We start from the raw sequence: 6,734 nt of genomic DNA, 5'->3' as shown, positions 1-6,734 counted from the left end.
TAACCTGAGATAAATCTTTAATGTCACTTTAACCTCTCATCCACAACAAAACATAGCATTGTACAAAATTAGTTACTGAATTAAAAACACCAATCATATTCTTATAATTTGCTTTCTTGCCCTCAACAAAATCTCTTTCAGTTTTTCCTTTTTGACTTCTTAGCAATAGTCAAAACTCTCCAGCTGATTTCATTTGACTTACTTGGAAAACAAACTTTTTAAGAACTTTTTCAAACTGACTGCCAAAGATAACTAAAGCCAGATCAACCTTTCACAAGTAAAGCTAGAAATGAAAGCTCATCTCTGCTGGGCACGGTGGCTCACGCCTATAATCCCAGCACTTTGGGAGGCCGAGGGGGGTGGATCACGAGGTCAAGAGATCGAGACCATCCTGGTCAACAAGGTGAAACCCCGTTTCTACAAAAAATTCAAAAATTAGCTGGGCATGGTGGCGCCTGCCTGTAGTCCCCGCTACTGGGGAGGCTGAGGCAGGAGAATTGCTTGAACCCAGGAGGTGGAGGTTGCGGTGAGCGGAGATCATGCCATTGCATTCCAGCCTGGGTAACGAGAGTGAAACTCTGTCTCAGAAAAAAAAAAAAAAAAAAAGCTTATCTCCTCAGCTGTTTATTTAGTTCTGGTTTCTCAGCAATGGCAGATGGTGCTTGGGATATACTTAATACTAGGTTTAAGAAAAGCAAGGTTTTACCCTATTTCATCATGTACAGAACGAAAAGTTGTAGGGTGCAGTGATGCATGCCTGTAGTTCCAGCTATTGAAGAGGCTGAACCAGAAGGATTGCTTGAGTCCAGGAGTTTAGCACGCTAAGACTCTAGTGCACCAGCACTCTAGTGCAGTAAGCCAATTGGGTGTCCACACTAAGTTCGGCATCCGTGTGGTGACCACCTAGGAGCAGGGGACCACCAGTTTGCCTAAGGAGTGGTGAACAGGCCCAGATCAGAAACCGAGCAGGTCAAAACTCCCCTGCTGATTAGTAGTGGGATCATGCCTGTGAACAGCTGCTGTGCCCCAGCCTGGGCAACATAGTGAGACCCCATCTCCAAAAAAAAATAATAATAATAATAGATAAGAAGTAAAGAAACACAAAAACGGAGTCAAAGATTTTACAAACTGAGAAATACTAGTAGATTAAAAGTGTATATTATATTAACTTAAGAACAAGAGATAAATGGTGACCAATCATCAATGGTCACAAAGTAAGCTAAGCCTTTGATCTCATTTTTTTGATGAGGTAACATTCTGGCATAGAAAGATCAAACTCTCTCACAATATCCTCAAAGATAATAACATATTAAATGATTATTAACCTTTAATAAGTATTAGCTAATAATTGTTAGTTATTAATAATAGATACTATTCATTGAATATTTACCATTTCAGGTACTATTCTGGAGGAAATGTTATCTATGTTGTATACGTGTGTGTTAGTGTATATATGTATATAAAATCTCAGTATGTTCAACAATCCTTTGAGATTGGTATCCCAATTTTGTAGTGAAGAAAATCAAGCTTAAAAAAATTTTATAACAGCTGGGTGCTATGGCTCACACCTGTACTCCCAGCACTTCGGGAAGCCAAGGCAGGCAGATCACTTGAGGTCAGGAGTTTGAGACCAGCCTGACCAACATGGTGAAACCCCGTCTCTACTGAAAACACAAAAAATTAGCCAGGCATGGTGGCACACGCCTGTACTCCCAGTTTCTTGGGAGCCTGAGGTGGCAGAATCGCTTGAACCTAGAAGGCAGAGGTTGCAGTGAGCCGAGATTGCACCACTGCATTCCAGCCTGGACAACAGAGCAAGACTTCATCTCAAAAAAAAAAAAGTATATATATATATATATATATATATATATATATATATATATATATAAAATAACTAGTTTATAGCCACAGTAACAGGGCCAGGACTTGAACCCTCGTGTGATTTGAAACTTGTGTCCTGTTCTCACAAAGAGAAGTCTCTTGTACAAAAAAGTTCACATTTGGCCCTCTTTGAGTCATCATTTTTTTAAACCATCAACTTTGTTAAGATATACTTTTCAATTTTTTTTTTTTTTTTTTTTTTTTTTTTTTTTTTTTTTTTTTTTTTTTTTTTTTTTTTTAGGATGGAGCAATCTTTTATTTTTACACAATTTGACAAGGTGGTTTTCCGTAAACAGCCTTTCCAGTGGAGAACAGAGAACATGAAAATCAGCTTCCAGACATCAGCAGCCGCTGTGCTCAGGGCCGAGGCTCCGGCTTGCCCACGTGGTGAGGTGGAGGGGTGTCACACTTCCCTTCCTTTATCAGCTTATCCTGCTGCTTCCTGATGGTACTCACACATCTCATCATTTTCTGCCGAAGTAGACACTATGAAATCATCATATTCTCTCTTGCACTCTTTCTCTGCCTGGATACCACCAACTCCATGTGCACATTCTATCCATTCTTTTTCAACAGCAGGAATCTCATGGGGCTGTTCAGCACTTTGGATTGTCAACCATTGATCTATGTTAAGGCCAAACCTTTTCTGCGCGTCCAAGAAAGGCATGGCATTCTCATGCTCCTGCCGTTGTCTCTGCTTCTGGCCTCTGCTTCAGGATGACTCTACTTTTCAAATTTTTATATGACACAAATCTGAAAAGAATAGTTAACTAATATGTTACATTGCTAAATCCGTTTTAACAAAGAGCTCAACACACAGGAGTAATGAACCCAAATTAGATACATGTAATATAGACCAGCGCAAAGGGGATGATTTATTTTAATCTTGGTCTCAGTAAGAAAAAAAATTACAGATATTAGTTGACCACAGACAGCATGATAATGCTTCCCCCAAATTAATGATCAGGTGCCCTCTTACCCAGAGGGAGGAAAACAGTTCTAGCATTGAACTTTGTAACATTCAGGTAATATCTACAACATGAGAAGTCTCCAGGAGGCAAGACAGCTTGTAAGGTTGTGGAGAGGGGCCTCTTGAAGCTTTCATATGGGTTAGAAACATATCAGGTTCAGCTGAGGAACTTTTCTGAAAGTACCTAGGGCTGGGCACCCTCCTTCTGGTAGTACCCACCCACCCTGTATAGTGCCATACCTATCTGCTATGATAGATCTGTTCACATGCATCTACTTTAAAATATTAAAATGTATTTTAAAAATGTTTACTCAGTGTGGTCTAGTACATTGCTATATATTTTGTATCTTATACTCCCCCAAACTTTTTCCAATATCCCAAGTAAAGGCCATTTATCTATCAAAATAGAAACAGACACTAAAAATTACACAGTGGGAGAAAAATGTCACATTTATCTATCAAAATAGAAACAGACACTAAAAATTACACAGTGGGAGAAAAATGTCAATGTATCTTTTGTATACTGTGGCCATAATTGAGCAACACATTAACTTAAATATCTTGGCATAAAATCAATAATTGAGAAGCCAGGGTTTAAATATCATAATAAAATGTTTAAAAGCTTAAAAGTAAGATTTTAGAGGCAGACAGATTGACAGATCTTTTTTTTTTTTTTCTGCATTGTTCTCTGTCAGCTTTTTTTGTTTTGTTTTGATTTTGGGTTTTTTTGTTTCTGTTTTTGTTTTGTTTTTTTGAGACATGGTTTCTTTCTGTTGCCCAGGCTGGAGTGAAGTGGCACAATCAACCTTACTGCAGCTTCAACCTCCTGGGCTTAAGCCATCGTCCTACATCAGTCCCCCGAGTAGCAGGGACTTCGGGTGTACATCACCATGTCCGACCAATTTTTGTATTTTTAGCAGAGACAGTTTCACCATCTTGAGACCAGGCTAGTCTCAAACTCCTGGGCTCAAATGATCTGCACACCTCTGGATCCCAAAGTGCTAGGATTACAAGCATGAGCCACCACACCCAGTCCCTTTACAAGGACTTTGACCTTGATAAGCTTAGTGACCTCGGCCTCTTTAAACCTCAGGTTTCTCATCTGCAAAATGGGACAGTAATCGTTCCTCAACTTAAATCTCAGCTTCATCACTTCTAGCTATACAGCCTTGGGTAGATGCTTAATCTCTCTCTGTCTTTATTTCTTCATTTACAAAATGGCATAACAATAATATCTACTTCATAAGGTTGTAGAAAGGAGTAAATGAGTTAATATATCCAAAATGGTTAAATAAATCATAGCTATTATTGAAGCTATTAGCCATTTATTGAAGTTAACCTTCAATAAATCATAGCTATTATTAACCCTCTCTTCACAATGGAGATTATATAACCTGCCCTATGTATTTGTAGGACTCTTAGAAGAATCATATAATGTGATGAATGAAGAATTATTTTCCAAACTGAAACTCCAACTGAATATTGGCTAGTATTTGTATCAGGCAGAAATTCACAAAAGTTTTGTATAAACTTAAACTTAGGATTTAATATTTCTAGTTTGTGTAGTTAGATCACTTACCAGGCATGTTTGAGCACTTGCAATGGATTCCAAAATTATTTGATAAAATTTTACCTATGTATTGTAAATATATACTAAGACATTTACATTTTCGGAAAACTTCAGGAACAATCCATAAGTTGTAAATTTCAAAACAATTTTTTTAATGATCTCCCTTTGAGGCTTCAACGTAGAAAGCAAACAACTGATTTTGGTTTTGTTTCTGTTTCCCCAGTCGTACCTGAAATTGTTTTTAGTTGACTTTATTTACTAACCTTAGAAAAAAGAAATCGTTCGTTCACAGAAAGTAATAGCTCTGAGATTCCAAAACCACTGGCAGCAGAGATCTTTTGCTAGCCACCATTAGCTGAAACATCTTCTAAAACATGATTTTGAGTTGTACTTTTAAAGTCAATCTTGCTATGTTTTGAGACTTCTACAATGGATTTCTCTGTTTTTTGCTGCTTAATAAACAGCATTTTGAATTCACGTTTGAAGTCCCTTTAGAATTTCAACAAAAAATCAACAACATTAGTGTGTTGTTTGTTTTGCTTTCTCTTCTTTTGTTTCACATAAACAGTTCAAAAGTCAAAATTCCACCGACAAAGCTAAAATTCATTGGGGCCAATATTATCAAATTATTATACATATAGAATGGCTTTTCTAAACTGAGTAGAAAAAACAAAGAAGAAGTCTTATATCAAAAGCATCTTTAAAGGACTTATTTTCATTTGTTATCATAGTACCCAACCAATGAAAAGTCATGCTGTCTCAAAATTTATTGGATTTACTGAACTGTGTCTTCAAAGAAAAGGTGGTTTTATGAAGGAAAGGAACTAGCTTTTCTTTTTCCTGATCAGAAGATTATCTAGTTTGAAGTGAACTGTTATCTCAAAATAAATGAGAAGCAGCAATATAAGCTAAGTGAAAACCCAGGAGACAATGCTTGCTTTGAACTGAAAGTGGAGGCAGCATTATACAATGTGTAAATGCCTGGCAAGACCATCAAACAGGGGTCTCCTTCAGCGCAATGGAGCATGGTAAATTCACACCCTATTTGAAAACCATCAAAGCCTCAAAAAAGGAAATTTGTTTTCAAATGCCCTGGGGTGTTGATGATGCCCTTGATTTCACAGAAACCAAAAAAAGAAAAACAATGAAACAAAACTTTTTTGTTGCTTGTCAGTTGTACAAGTCCAGTTACATTGCTCAAAATTATCTCCTAGTAGGTTAAAAATAATAATAATCAACTTGTCATTGGGAAAGAAAGTAGGTATGTAACAAATATTACCATCAAAGACCTCTTAAGTAGATAATTTAAAGCAAAGAGCAATCATAAAGACTCATAAAAACAAAAGGCTCTTAAATCTTTTTTTTTTTTTTTTTTCTTGAGATGGAGTCTTCCTCTGTCACCAGGCTGGAGTGCAGTGGCACGATCTCGGCTCACTGCAACCTCTGACTCCCTGGTTCAAGTGATTCTCCTGCCTCAGCCTCCTGAGTAGCTGGGATTAGAGGCAGGCACCACCATGCCCGACTAATTTTTGTATTTTTAGTGGAGATGGAGTTTCACCAAGTTGGCCAGGGTGGTCTCGATCTCCTGACGTCATGATCTGCCTGCCTTGGCCTCCCAAAGTGCTGGGATTACAGGCGTGAGCCACCACACCTGGCCCAAATACTTTTTTTTTTTTACCACAGAAGGTAGGTACTTGAGATATTTAGTCTACTTTTAAAATAATTTTTACGTAGCTGCTCTGGGGTCACCTATTGCTAGAAAATGAAAGTTTAGACTATCTTAGATTAAAGACAGGTTGTGTCATTTAGATTTGCCAACCCTTTACTACCGTAAGAATGAGTCTAGTTATTCTCGAAGAGGAAGGAAAAGAAGAGAAAAAGTCACAGTTACTCCAAATCCATGTATCCTACTTCTTCCTATAGCCATTATAAGAGCCTGCCTTTTAAACTGCTGAAGTTATCCCCAAGAGTTAGATCATGTGGCTTTACCAAAAAAAAAAAAGCCTTTAAAATTGTCTTTTTCTCTTATAAAGGCAAAAGGACCATTGAAAAAAGAATCCTATGGCTCCATTTCCAAAAAAAGGAGATAGTATCCTGAATGCAGAATGCATCCACTCCACAGTTTAAACCAGAATAACTTTGAAATTTTCCACAAATAACTTTTTAAAGAAAGAAGAAAAGCTAGAATTATATATACACTCCCCAGTAAACAAGAGAATAATCTTTCTGCTGAAGGTAAAAATACTCTGTGATTGGGTCCAATTTAAACTTGGACTTCCAACAGCATTTTGGCTCCAGGAAATAATATGTTAA

The 6,734-nt window shown here is 37.4% G+C and overlaps 1 pseudogene across 1 annotated transcript; it reads right to left on the bottom strand.

The window, feature by feature from the left end:
* Window positions 1–2,054: 2,054 nt before the first annotated feature.
* LOC108286184 lies at window positions 2,055–2,548 on the bottom strand (annotated as a pseudogene). The gene has a single exon (XR_001817846.2). The product of XR_001817846.2 is annotated as an NADH dehydrogenase [ubiquinone] iron-sulfur protein 5-like (transcript).
* Window positions 2,549–6,734: the final 4,186 nt, after the last annotated feature.

The sequence above is a fragment of the Cebus imitator genome, unplaced genomic scaffold, assembly GCF_001604975.1.
Source record: "Cebus imitator isolate Cc_AM_T3 unplaced genomic scaffold, Cebus_imitator-1.0 Scaffold315, whole genome shotgun sequence".
Classification (NCBI taxonomy): domain Eukaryota; kingdom Metazoa; phylum Chordata; class Mammalia; order Primates; family Cebidae; genus Cebus; species Cebus imitator.
The sequence above is the reverse complement of the archived record's forward strand: the minus strand, read 5'-3'. Positions and strand labels throughout refer to the sequence as shown.